This window comes from Cetorhinus maximus, chromosome 2, assembly GCF_964194155.1.
Source record: "Cetorhinus maximus chromosome 2, sCetMax3.hap1.1, whole genome shotgun sequence".
Taxonomy (NCBI): domain Eukaryota; kingdom Metazoa; phylum Chordata; class Chondrichthyes; order Lamniformes; family Cetorhinidae; genus Cetorhinus; species Cetorhinus maximus.
The window spans coordinates 60,582,058-60,595,008 of NC_135880.1; the positions used below are offsets into that span (position 1 = coordinate 60,582,058).

General features: G+C 39.6%; 2 protein-coding genes across 2 annotated transcripts in view; one reads left to right on the top strand and one right to left on the bottom strand.

Moving 5' to 3' along the window:
• Positions 1-12,951, top strand: part of LOC144694533 (uncharacterized) — a 237,279-nt gene that overhangs the window by 112,623 nt on the left and 111,705 nt on the right. The gene's annotated exons all lie outside the window — the stretch shown is intronic.
• Positions 1-12,951, bottom strand: part of arb2a (ARB2 cotranscriptional regulator A) — a 918,141-nt gene that overhangs the window by 48,476 nt on the left and 856,714 nt on the right. The window lies entirely within an intron of this gene.

Below are 12,951 nucleotides of genomic sequence, written 5' to 3' on the forward strand. Positions count from 1 at the left end.
CCTGGAGGTGAATTCTATGCAGGTGACTGTTGTGAGGCTGGAAAACCCAGAAGTGTCAGTTTCCCGAAATGTCCTGTCAAAGTTAACAGCTGGGCACCTTTAAGTTCTGCCCAAATGCAGCATGATTGACAGGCTGGAGGCTACTCAGGCAGAAAACCTCCTTCACAGGCTGACACCAATGAGAGCAAATAGGTGTATTGGGAGAGTGAGAGAGATTTTTGGGGGGTGAAATTTCTTATTACAGGGGCGAGGTCCAGACTGCAAGGGGGGGGTGGTGGGGGGGGGGTGGCGGTGGTGATCTGGATTGTGGTGGGTCAGGGGGGTGGGAGGTGCGTATCACATAATGGTCCAAGAAAGTCCTGATTACAAGCTAGGGAGGTTGGTCAGTAGATTCAGCCCCTCTTGTCTCCTATAAGGCCAAAAAAATCCTGTTAGTTGTCATTAAAAGTAGAATGACTGTGAGAATGAGAACCTGCAGCCTCATTATAATATTTCATGACCAACCCACTTGCTGCAAATGGATTGCTTTTCTGCCCCTCAGCCCTCCTTTGTTAAAACCAGAAGTGGGCAGGTTTGTTTCCTATTCCAGATTTTTGCATTTTAACATCTGACCCCAACCTACCTGTTTTTTGGGAGTTAAAATTCAGTCCAGTATCTCTTCATGAAAGCAGGCTCAAGGGGCTGAATGGCCTACTCCTGCTCCTTTTTTTAATTCATTCATGGGATGTGGGTATCACTGGTTAGGCCTGCTTTTATTGCCCATTCTTAATTGTCCTTGTTTAGAGGGCATTTAAGAGTCAACCACATTGCTGTGGGTTTGGAGTCACATGTAGGCCAGCAGATTTCCTGCCCCTAAAGGACATTAGTGAACTAGATGGGTTTTTACAGCAATCAACAATGGTTTCATGGTCACCATTAGACTTTTAATTCCACCATCTGCCATAGCGGGATTCAAACCCGGGTCCTCAGGAAATTACCCTGGGTCTCTGGATTACTAGTCCAGCAACAATACCGCTACACCATCGCCTCTCCTATTTCTTATGTTCTTATGATTTAATTTCTTTGGACATTAGTTATGTATGAGTTAACTTTGATGGAAAAATATTGAGCATTCTCCACTTATTCAAAAATATTTTCAATTGTCTTGCTTGTAAAGACTATAAGGAATCCAAAATGTTAGCCCCATGTACAGAATTGAAAGATTTCTTTGAGACGTTGCCATAGAATTCCACATCTAATGCAGATGCCATTTCAATGGGACAAACCAAAATCTATTGCATCTCAATGAGCTGATCTTTGGCTCAGAAGGCCCAGTCAATTGGCACAACCATATGTTTAGATTAGATGGTGGAAGCTTGGACCATTCACAGTTGAACTTATAGCTGATGTTTGGAGTGTCAGCCCAAATACATGCCTGATCTAAAAGTAGCCTCTATAATGGTCCATATTTGTAGTTTCTATTATTTTTTTTCCATCCATCCTACAGTTTTAATCAAAACATTGAATATTCATCCATGGTCTGCTGAAACATGAGAAAATTCCATGTGGCCCAAGTTAATAGGCACCTTGCTCTGCAATGCACCAGTTAGTTTGGTTTTGGATTAGTGAAACTAACGTGAAATTAATAAGCAGCTCTTTGGCTAAGGAACAATGCAGTTTTAAGGCAACTGATTGGCATGTTGATAAATACAACATTACAGAAAATCTATGTGCTACTTCCATGAAAATTAGAAAATTAGAAAAAATGAAAGCTTCAAATTGCACCTCCAAAAATATTTTGATTAATCTTTGATTAAAATATTGCAAGAATTTTTTTGTCAATTGTTAGATTTGTTCTGAAATTCCAAATGTAGTGAAATTCTGCCCAATATTATGAAAATGCATTCTGCTGTGCTTAGCATAGCTTTAATTTAAGAAAATTTTGCATTTTTTGCACAATACACTCGTATTTCAAAATTATTTTTTAAATCAAAAGCGCCTTGTTTCAATAACTGGAATGAATATATGTTTCTCCTTTCTTATTGTAAAGAAACGTGGCTTGGTTTTCTATGAGATTGCACAATCTGTTTCATTCCAACCTGCATTTCTGGGTCACTGGAGACATTTAAACTGCAGATATAATTAACAGCTATTTTTAAACAGCGAAAAATGGAGCACTGGTGAGGTACAAAAGCATTAGAATTGCCCCAGATTCACTATTCAATAGGACACATCACAGCAATATGCTGTAAGATCAAAGTCTGCACAGAAAAAAGAGACAGGCTGATCAGTGGGGATAAATTGTTCCCATTATAATGGTGTAAGAATAGAGTTCTTTCAATTGAAACAATTTAATAACTGCATTCATTACTGTGGTGTCCATTCGTTTTCTGAGCAGTTTTGCATAACTGTGGAGCAGGTTCAATTGAGCTTATTCTCCTGAAATTAAGATGTGCAGTCTTTGACATTCAAAAATTAACCAGTAATAGGAAGCAATGTAGTCGTCTTCAGAGTCCCTTGGAAGCAGTTTGGTTTTCATGTTGCTAATTATATCAGATGCAAATGTTGTTCCTTTTTTTGCAGGCAAAAAAATTATGAGTTTTTTAGTACAAGATTCATACTAGCCATGCATTTTGTATCTTATGAAAAATAATTTGTATTGTGAAATTATTTTTAAAATCTTTACATACACAACTGAGCCTGTAGCATTGTGGCTTAAATATTAGATTGGTCTTCTAAAAAAAGGTAACATCACTGAGAATTTTTGCAAGCACATTCACAGGGGAAAATGTGAAGTTAAGCTGTGTGAGGTTTTTTTGGAACTATGTTTTCCTCTCATTTGGCTCCCCATCACAGGCAAAGAGCCATTCCGCATCTGAAACTGCCAACATACCCTGTTCTTCCCAGGTTTTGCCAATGGTACTTTGCAACTAGCCATTAGGAGGTGCAAAAGAGCACCACTGCTAGTCTGGACCTCTAATTCCTCTCTCAAACAGTATTTTCCTCTTCTTGGTTAATAACCCCTCTTTTATCGTTTTCAGCAACCATCAATTGCAATGATGGGTGAAAATAGTTTTGCTCCATGTGATTTTGTGCAACAGAAGTCCAGCGAATCATGGCACATGTAGATTAATGCTCCTTTCACACTTCTTAAACAGCTAACGAGCCACTTAACTGGTTTAAGTATCAGAATTTTCATCCTTCCAACAGTGGGGTGTGCAAAACTTTTCAGTAATGCCTCAGCGACAATGTCAAAAGGACTGTTTGAGTGACCACACCGTGGACGGCTGTGTAGAATGCAGCCTTTAGACAGGATGACCTTTTTGCTCCTATGGCCACATCCGTGACCACAACGTCATGGATGGCTTCAACTTGCTAGGAGAATGACAACCATGAAGGAGAGATTCGGACACCCCATTGATGCCCAGTACTCTATGCTCACACAGATCAGTAGGCCTCATGAGGACATGCTCTTCAGCAGTGACATACATTGAGAAGCATAGGTTACCATTCATGTCAGTGGCAGTTCTGTACCATCAAGCAGCCTTGCATAAGCAAGTGCAAATGCTGACTCAAAAGGCAATGAGCCTACAGTGACCCCAGGAAAAAGAAATGTGATACTAATGTCAATGTATCAGGGTTCATTACACATACAGGTTGTCAGCCTTGTGTATCCTGTGCATCTTGCTAGTTGGCTGAACAGGCGTCCATCACTGCAATTCCTACAGTTTTGGAAGCATTTGGAAATAGGGCACATGTACTAATTGAACAGACACACCACAAACCCAAATTGAAAAGAACACTATTTTATTTTGAATATATCTCGCAGTCAGTTGAAATGAGAGCAACAGTTTTACAAAAGTAAAATGGGCTAAATATATCCAGCTATTTGCAAAAACTAAAGAGATAAAGCAAGCAGGAGTTTCCTGGTTGTAAATCTGTCCAATAGGAAATAGCTGCAGAGCTTATTAGGAACTAAAGTGAATAACTCCTCTCGCACTTGTCTTTCTGACTGCAGTGCCTCATGTGCTGTTAGTGGTTCTGCACACCATCACCTTGCTGGTGCTTCAGGATTTGCAACAAGTCCTCAAGTCTACGTTGAGGTCTCTTTGACAGTATTGCATAGTACACAGCATATTTCTGGAATTTTTCTGGCCTTTTGTAGGCTATATTGTGATACACCCATCTAACTCGTCCAGGCATTTAAAGCAGTGTTTTAGTACACCAAATATATGCTGATTGGAAACATTTATTGCTTTATGTGTCCTGTTTAGTGTTCACTGCTGCAGTATAAAACTCATGCAGTTTATCATACGCCATGGTTGCATTACATAGCCAGTATCTCTGAGCAGAAAGCAATCTCCTTTCCTGCTTCTTCAAGGAACTAAGTCATGATTATCTGCCATTATGTTACATTGACATTCATGCTCATGGCACCTGCTTCCGATGCATGCGTGTCCTTCCAGGTGCCTTTATATCTAAAGCTGGAATTCATTAAAACTGCCAAGCTGGAAAACGTATCTCTATGGGCAGGATTATTCGGATAGGGTTTCCTACCACCCCCGACCCAAAGAGTTGATGGAGAATGCAAACCTGCCAATCACAGCAGCCACATGGCCAATTAATGTTCTGAGGACCTTCAATTGGCTGGAGCCAGAGCTTCCTCCCTCACTAGGATGAAAGTCCTGCCTCAGAGAACTGTCGGCCAACCTGATTGGCCAGCAGCTCTGTAGCCCCAGCAGCCTGATTGGCAGCAGTGGCCAGAACTGGGATGATTCTAAGTCCTGGAGTCCGTAAACCTGGTAAATGCTCATGGTGGCGAAGGGAGGTGAGGCCCGAGGGGGGTCGGGGTCTTGATGGAGAGGCCAGGTGGGGAGGGAACACCCCTGGGGGGTTAGGGGGAGGGTCAGACCTTAGTCGGGGTACGCAATGTGGGAAAGGGGGCCTCTGAATGAGGCGCTCCCCCTCATCATACCCGAGGTCTGAGCAGGGTGACTTTCTGGGCACCCCACCGACCCTGAAATCCTCCTGTCAGCCTCAAAAATAAGGGAGGGAGAGAGGGAGGGAGGGAAGCAGCCCTTAAGTGACTACTTAGGGGCCACAATTGAGGCAAGGACAAGCGGTCGCACTGGACCTCGCCCGCCCAACCTACAATTGTGGACAGATTGAGGGCAGGCAGGAGGGTGGTGGGAAGACCACACAGGGAATTTTACAGATCCCTCCACCTGCAAGCCTGCCAGCAGGAGGCGTTAAATTCTGCCCTATGTGTCTTGGGGAGGGCGTGCGAGTTCCATTTATTACCGATAACCCAGCTGTGAACAGGAATGCAAATGTACAAAATTACAGGTTAAAAACCATGCACCAATGCATTGCAATTAATGCTATCCACATACTATTCTCACTTTGAGGCCCAATTACTAACAGGACTATTTTGAAGTCTGGCCTGGAACTAGGCCCTCCAAATTATGTCACTGTCATAAACATGCATAGCATAGGTCATCGTTTCAGTTTGACACTCCATGCAGGCATGTAAATCACAACAAACTCCCACTCTAAAATAACTGAAGACAGCCACATTGCCTCCTATTACTAGTTAATTTTCGAATGTCAAATTCTGTTAATGTGCTGACAACATTGGCATTTAAAACAGTTCAAATTGAGCTGTTGAACCAAATGCTCAGCTCTGCTTAATCGACAAGATGTAAATGAGTCATTTCAAAGACCCAGGCAGTTTTACTTGCATTTAAAAATCGTACATGGGAAAATGTTGCACATCAGCTATCTTAAGCTGGTGCATTTCATTCAATTATTGGATAGACAAATTTAATACAGCTGAACATGAATTTGAATCAGGTCCAGTATGTCTGAGTGATACTACACTTAATTATATTGTATTAGCAAGATTATTTTCAACCTATAATTACTAGGTTTAACCATTTAATAACCATAAATCTACAAGCCTCACTCCAGAGATTTGAGCACATAACCTATGCTGGCACTTTTGTGCAATACTAAGTATGTGCTGTACTGTCAGAGGTGCAATCTTTTAGATGAAGCATTAAACCAAGGCATAGTCTACCTCCTTAGATGAATGTTAAAGATGCAACAGCACTATTTGAAGAGAAGGGGAGTTCTGTTTGTGTTGTGATCAATATTTAATCCCTCAACCAACACCTAAAGTAGGTGATCTTGTCATTTATTTCATTGCATTTTTGTGGGACTTTTCTGTGTGTAAATCACTGCCACCTTGTCCACATTAAACCTGTTGAAAAATTACACAATTACAATTGCACTAAATGCTTCAGTACTGCTGAAAAAAGAGACATGTTGAAGCTTTTCATCTTGCACTCATCAGGACACTTCGCAAAAATACCAATATATGAGGAAACAACAATTTAAACTGCATAAGAAGAGAGTGCTGATTGGTTGGAAAGTGGACTCTGATTGGTAGAGCTGTTTCCATGGCAATTGTACCAGTGATGGTGACTGACAGTTAACTGCCAAGCATTGTATGAAATTTAAACCAAGCAGCTTGACCATGATTGGTCAAGGCATTGCCCTGAGGAATGAGTCAGCAAATGGCTGTCACTTATTTTTTTTAGCTGAAACAGGCACAATGTGTGTACATGTTCTTTCTGTCTGCAAAGACAGGGCCCTCTGTATTAATATTACACTGACAACCAATTTTAGATTGTCAATCGGGCTCGCAGTGTGGCACATTTGCTTGTGCTCAAAGCTACTTATGTTAATACAACCATATCAACTTTAAGATTTTGCAGTAATTGAAAATCCAATTTTTGGTATTTCTGAAGTAGACAGTGGGAACCACAAAGGGAAAACAAGAAAAACAATGGGTTAGAAAGTTATTTTAAAATTGTTAGAGAATATAATCAAGAATTTTATTTAAAGTTAAAATAATAAAAGAGGGAATGAAAGAATAGGGGAAATAAATAGAACAAACATTTTAACAATTTGTTTTGATTTAAAATTTGTCATATGTATTTTTGTATTTTAGGGTTAATACTAGATATTTTTTGAATAGTTTCATTACTGTAATGTTAGTGGCTTTGTTTTAATTTCACAGTGGAAGCAGCCATCTATTTACATCAGTCAGAAGTCTAAGAACTAAATGTAATATAAACTGGAGATTACTGTGTTTGAATAAAATATGCAATTATTGAAACATATTTAGACATTTAATGATCCTTTCGTCCTTTTATGAAGAAGTGAAACAAAAAACATTTGAAACATTGCTGTGGGATTTATCCAAGAAATAAACTAATCTCTAAGAGATCTCAGTTAAGAGAACCATCTGTAATTGTCATTCTTTTTTAAATGAGTACAAAAAGCATGATCTTAGTTTTCTACTCTGCACTCATGTGAAAAAATTACATTTATAGGTAAGCCTAAGGGGCCATTCATAATTGTCAGTGTCATTTTGACCATATAAAATTCACTTGAGGTGAAAGTGGAGGGAATGTACAAAATTTGAGCATCTTGCCGCATTAAGATCACAGGAATTTAGGGTTCCCACTTGGGTTTGGAATTGCAACTTTTTTTCTGACCAAAGTATTTGTGCAGAAATTGAATTGAGTAAATTTGTGCCAGTACAGTGTCTCAATGACGACCAGATGCGAGCAAAAAATGGTATGGGTGATGACAAAATAAATAATAATAAATAAATAATGCAAGATTAAGAGAATACATGAAGAAATAAAGAATACGTGAGGGAAATATTGATGGCTAGAGATCACAAAGGAAAAGATAAGACTTTCAATGGCAGTTCATTCACCCGAACATTGATCAGAAAAAATTTATCCTAGTCAAACAGGATTCTAATATATTCGGCCACACTCATGAACATCTAGATATAATTATCTCCAATATCTTCCCAGAGACCAACATTGAGACTCTGACACAGCCTGTAATCCATTCCAGAAGTTGTCACCAATATCTTCTCAGAGGTTGCCACCAATACCACACCAGGCTGCCCACATTTTCTCAGGGTCTTCATTAATTACCTTCAAAATGGCCACCATATACAGTTCCAGAGATTGTCATCAAATAGCCAGAGGTTGTTGACTCCCAGACTGCCACCTATACCATCCTAAAGACTCTCACCAATGGTCTTTAGCAAATTGCCACAGCCCTTTTTCTCAAAGGTGTTTGTTGCCACTTTCCCAGAACCAGTGCTGCTCACCACTTGAAAGCATTTCATATATAACCGGCCACTAAATAAAGCAGGGCCACACGAGTTAACTAACAAACTTTGATAATTAGTGCTGTCACTTTTACGAATAATTATTTCATTCTCTATATGGATTTGTCTGGTTTATCCAGAAGAATTTCCCCATGACTAATGTGGTGAGATTATCAAGTCATAGCTATAATTACAAATGTATTACAGTAGCTTTTTTTCTTTGGAGCATGTCAGCCTTTAAACCTTTTTCAGATCAAATAGCAGCACAAATGTCTGTTAAAAATCCTTCATTATAGCCTCTGACCACACTTTGTAAAATAAGAACATGTCACTTTAAAGGCTTTAAAGAGTGATTGTACTAATGAGATGCAAATAAAAGAAGGGTCACTGACATGAGAGCTGGGAATTTAACCCCTTTGGGGCACAGCTCCAGACCTTGGCTACTATGGGTAATTTCTGTTGATTTGAAGTTATGTTATTATACTGTGCTAGAAACTCCTGAAAACTATGCACCTTCTGTCAGTTGTGGATTTATTGTTTTAAGGTCTATGTTATCATAATTATTTCAAGAGAGTTATTACTGGTTATCAGCCTTCAGCGCTGATTGTTGCAGCATGGGATACTCACAGCTGCTTATTGCATTTCCACTATGATTTGGGGATGTGTCTTACACCCACCCATATTGTGGTGCCTGACGTTTTAACTTCCTTTTCCCCTTCCCTCCCTCCTCTCCTACTCATATCATTGATAATATCTGGAACATATTGAAACAATTGCAACTTCTCTAAGTTTAATTACTTCATAAGTGTAAATGGTCGTTTCATGAGCAAGTGACACAATATTGCACTGGAATTAAATTAATACAAGATAACAAGATGATTTCTAGTTAGTTATGAGATGGTAAATTAATCAAGTGATTTTGATTATATCATAATGTGAGGTGACAAAGTTTGACTGTTTTATGAACACCTGCAGAACCCACAAAATGAATTACTGCTTTAAACAAATAGATCTAAAACTGTTGCTACTGTATACTTTAAAAACTATAAAACATTTTTTTCTAATTTTATTATGATTGATCAAGGCTTTCTGTTTCATTTGTTCTCATGGTATGGGCAATACTGTCATAGCCATGTCTATCACCTATCCCATTTGCTTTGAGAAAGTGTTGGTTTGCCTTCTCCTTAATCCTCAGCAGACCTTGTGGTGATAATATTAAAGAGGGAATTCTAGGGCTTGTATCCAATGACGATAAAGGGATGGAGGTACATGTCCAAGGTGGGATTCTGTGTGACTTGGGTAAGTGACGGTATTCCAACAATGTTGCTACTGACCCTTCTCAGTAGGAGAGCCTTAGGGTTGAAAGATGGTATTGAAATAAGCTTTACAAGCTACTACACTGCATCCGGAAGATAATGCATACTGCGGCCACAGTGCACCGGTCATGGATAATAGGTTCAGTGGCATCCTGTATAATGTCATGTTTCTGGAGTGTTGTTATGAGCGTATTCATCTAGACAAGTTAGACAAGTAGAGAGTATACCATCACACTTCTGATTTGAGCCTCATTGATGGTAGAGTGACATTGAGATATCAGGAGTACCTAGCACCTGCTTGACTGATGTAGCCATGGTGCTGAAAGAGCTGGCCCATTTAAGCTTCTGATCAATACTGGCATGAAGGATGCTGATAGTGGTGGGGGTTCAGTATTGATGGCCTTTGAATATCATGGATAGTTGGCCTTTCATGTAGCAGATGCCATTCTCTGGTACTTATGAGGTGCAAATGTTCCCTGCCACTTGCTAGCCCAAGCTTGGGTGTTGTTCAACTCTTGCTGAAGACTGTCCCAAGCTTTGCCATTTTTAGAGAAATTGAGCTAAATACTATAGATTTTTTGGCAATGATGATGGAGGGAATATCACTGATGAAACAGATTAAGATGGTTGGGACAAGGATGCTGCTACAAGAGTGATTCTGCCAGCAATGTCCTAGGGTTGTGATGATTGGCAGTCAAACTGTATGACCATCTTTCTGTGTACCAGGAATTCAATCCACTGGAAGATTCTCCCATTGATCTCAGCGAAGGACCAGATTCAAAATATAAGGGGAGTAAAACAGGTAGTCACATTGATACTGAAGGAATATGCTTCAAGGAACCAGTAACATCTATGTTTTCCCAAGGATGAATTGTTGATAGATAAGCTACTCTGTTTAAGGGGGATAATGAATACTTCTCAGTGAATTGCAAGGGAGTAATTTAATTGAAGGGTTTGTATGACAGTATAAACACAAACTGCAAAGTTTGGGTGGTTTGTTTTGATATTTAAAACCTGAGATTTGATAAGTGGGATAATTTTTTAGAGAACTGTCCATAATCATTTAGAATATCTATAAGATTGTAAATGCCAGAGAAAATAATTTTCTTTCTCTTTTGGAGCTGCATCTCTAATATGAAGGTGAAAGCAGTGCATTATGATAAAATACAAAGAGCAATTTTGCTATTAGCACTTAAAAATTATAGGTACATTGGGTTCTTGACAAAGAACCTAAAGGTACGATAGTCTTATGGAGAGGAAAAAATCCTGTCATCGCTGCGTGTAGCATTCTTCTAAATATTTCCTCTGTTTAATATTTCTAAAGGAACCGAACTACAATTTTGCAAAAAATATAAAACTCTTCATAATCAAGGGAACAATGTTACTACACAGAACAGCTATTGACATTCTTGCCTCATGATGGCAAGTGTCATGTAACAATTAAGTATTGACAATGAAGTAGAGGAAATCCCACCATTTTATCTATATTATAAAACTGTAATTCCCTACAATAATTAACGGCTTGCCAGTTTTGTAGGCCAGGTATATGTTAAAATGCATTTAAAACCGGAAAGAATCCTCCCACAAAATAGGTAGGATAATACACCATTATTGGTATGCCATAGATATTCTTTACATTGTAAAAAAGCTCATGGTACCCAGTTGTCACCATAAGTAATATTGCAAATCATTACAAGGTTTTGTGTTAAAATTGCTGTAAAATTGGAAAGTAAGTGATAGCGGTGGCTGTGGTCAGCCCTGTGTAAACATAAGTTAACATTAACATTGTGATGTTATTTTATTGCCTGTTGCTCAATAATGCCAACTGGAGGCTTGGCAAAGGTTTCAAATGCTAATTAGCACAGGATTCCTGTGGGTACAAAATTACTCCAATGGTAACCATAGCTCCAAAGTTAAGTTGGAGATGTTTTCTCTCTGACTATGGTAAGGATGCTATAGATGATTGCATCTCTCTGCAATATTAATGATGAGCATATACTGATTTTTTCATCTTTACAAAGAGAGATATGACACAAGATGTTTCTATAAAGGCAATATTTATTTTTCATCAACACGTGTCTTACTGTGCAGATCCCTATCTGTATTACAAATGTTTCTCTTCATATTGTGCCGATCATAGCGGATATATGTGGTACCACAATAGTATGAAAAGGTATATTTATGTGCAAAGATTTCAATTCAAAAGTAGGCAAGTGGATGCTGTTATGTGAATAGATGAGATGACTTTACATGTTTCTATATAGCATTGCGACTGCCAGCGTTCATTTTTTAAACCTGTGTCCTAACTTACCACAAGTTATCTCTGATGTGTCAACATCAACCTTAGAAGAGTCTAACATATTATCACTCCAACATGAAAGGGTTGAACTTTTGTTTGACACTTGTGCTGGACTTTAGGTATTGACAAATGATTATTGCCAGTGTGAGATCAATAGGCAAATGCTCTCCAGCTTCATGTCTCACACTGCTAAGGGGCATGGGCATGAATTATACTGGTCTTCAGAAGCAGTGATTTACCCATATTAGCTCTTGTTGTCTCTGTGCAAGGGCAGTCTGCAGACCAGTTGTATTATAATCTTTCAAAGTGGCTAAATCTCAGAATATTTAATTGACAGTAAAGTAGTTTGAGATGCCCTGTGGTATAAATTGTTCGGATTGTTTGAAATTTGGTATTCTTGTGTTTGTCCTGATGAGTGCAAGAAGAAAAGCTTCAGCAACAAGCTTCTCTTTTCACCAATATTTAAAGAACTTCCATTTAAATACCGTGACCTGAATCTTCTGGTCGGTGTGCGGGGGCGGGCCCCACTTGCCAAGACGTAAAATGACGCGCGGTGCCGTCAGGCGTGCGTCCCAACATCACTACGCGTCATTCAGATCTTCAGTTCGGCGGGTGCGCAGCCAACTCCGGTGTGCACCCACCGAACTGTCATAAGCCTATTAAGGTCATTTAAACATCAATTAAAAGAATTAACATATATACCCATCAACCTTAAGGTTGGCGGGCAGGCGAAGAGCCCAGGCGGCCTTCGCATTTATCATGAAACCTCATCCACGGGCAGGTTGAGGTTTCATGAAAGCTTTATAAATCAAATTAAATTTTTTATTAAAAATCAGTGACATGTCCCAGCTCATGTGACACTGTCACATGCGGGGACATGTCTGAATATTTTTTTTTTCTATATTTCAAATAATAATAATCAAACTAATCTCCCTGAGGCTGTTCTGTGCCTCAGGGAGATTTCTGCGCTGTTTCGCGTGCATGCATGAAAGAGCACAGGCCCCAACTCAGCCTCCTCCCCCCGCCCGCACAGGGAGTGCTCAGCGCTTCCGGGTGTGCGTCACGCTGGGTGGGCCTTAATTGGCCCACCCACATAAAATGACGGTGCGCAGCCGATCGCAGGTGGCGATCGGCTACGCGCCTGCCCACGTCCGCCC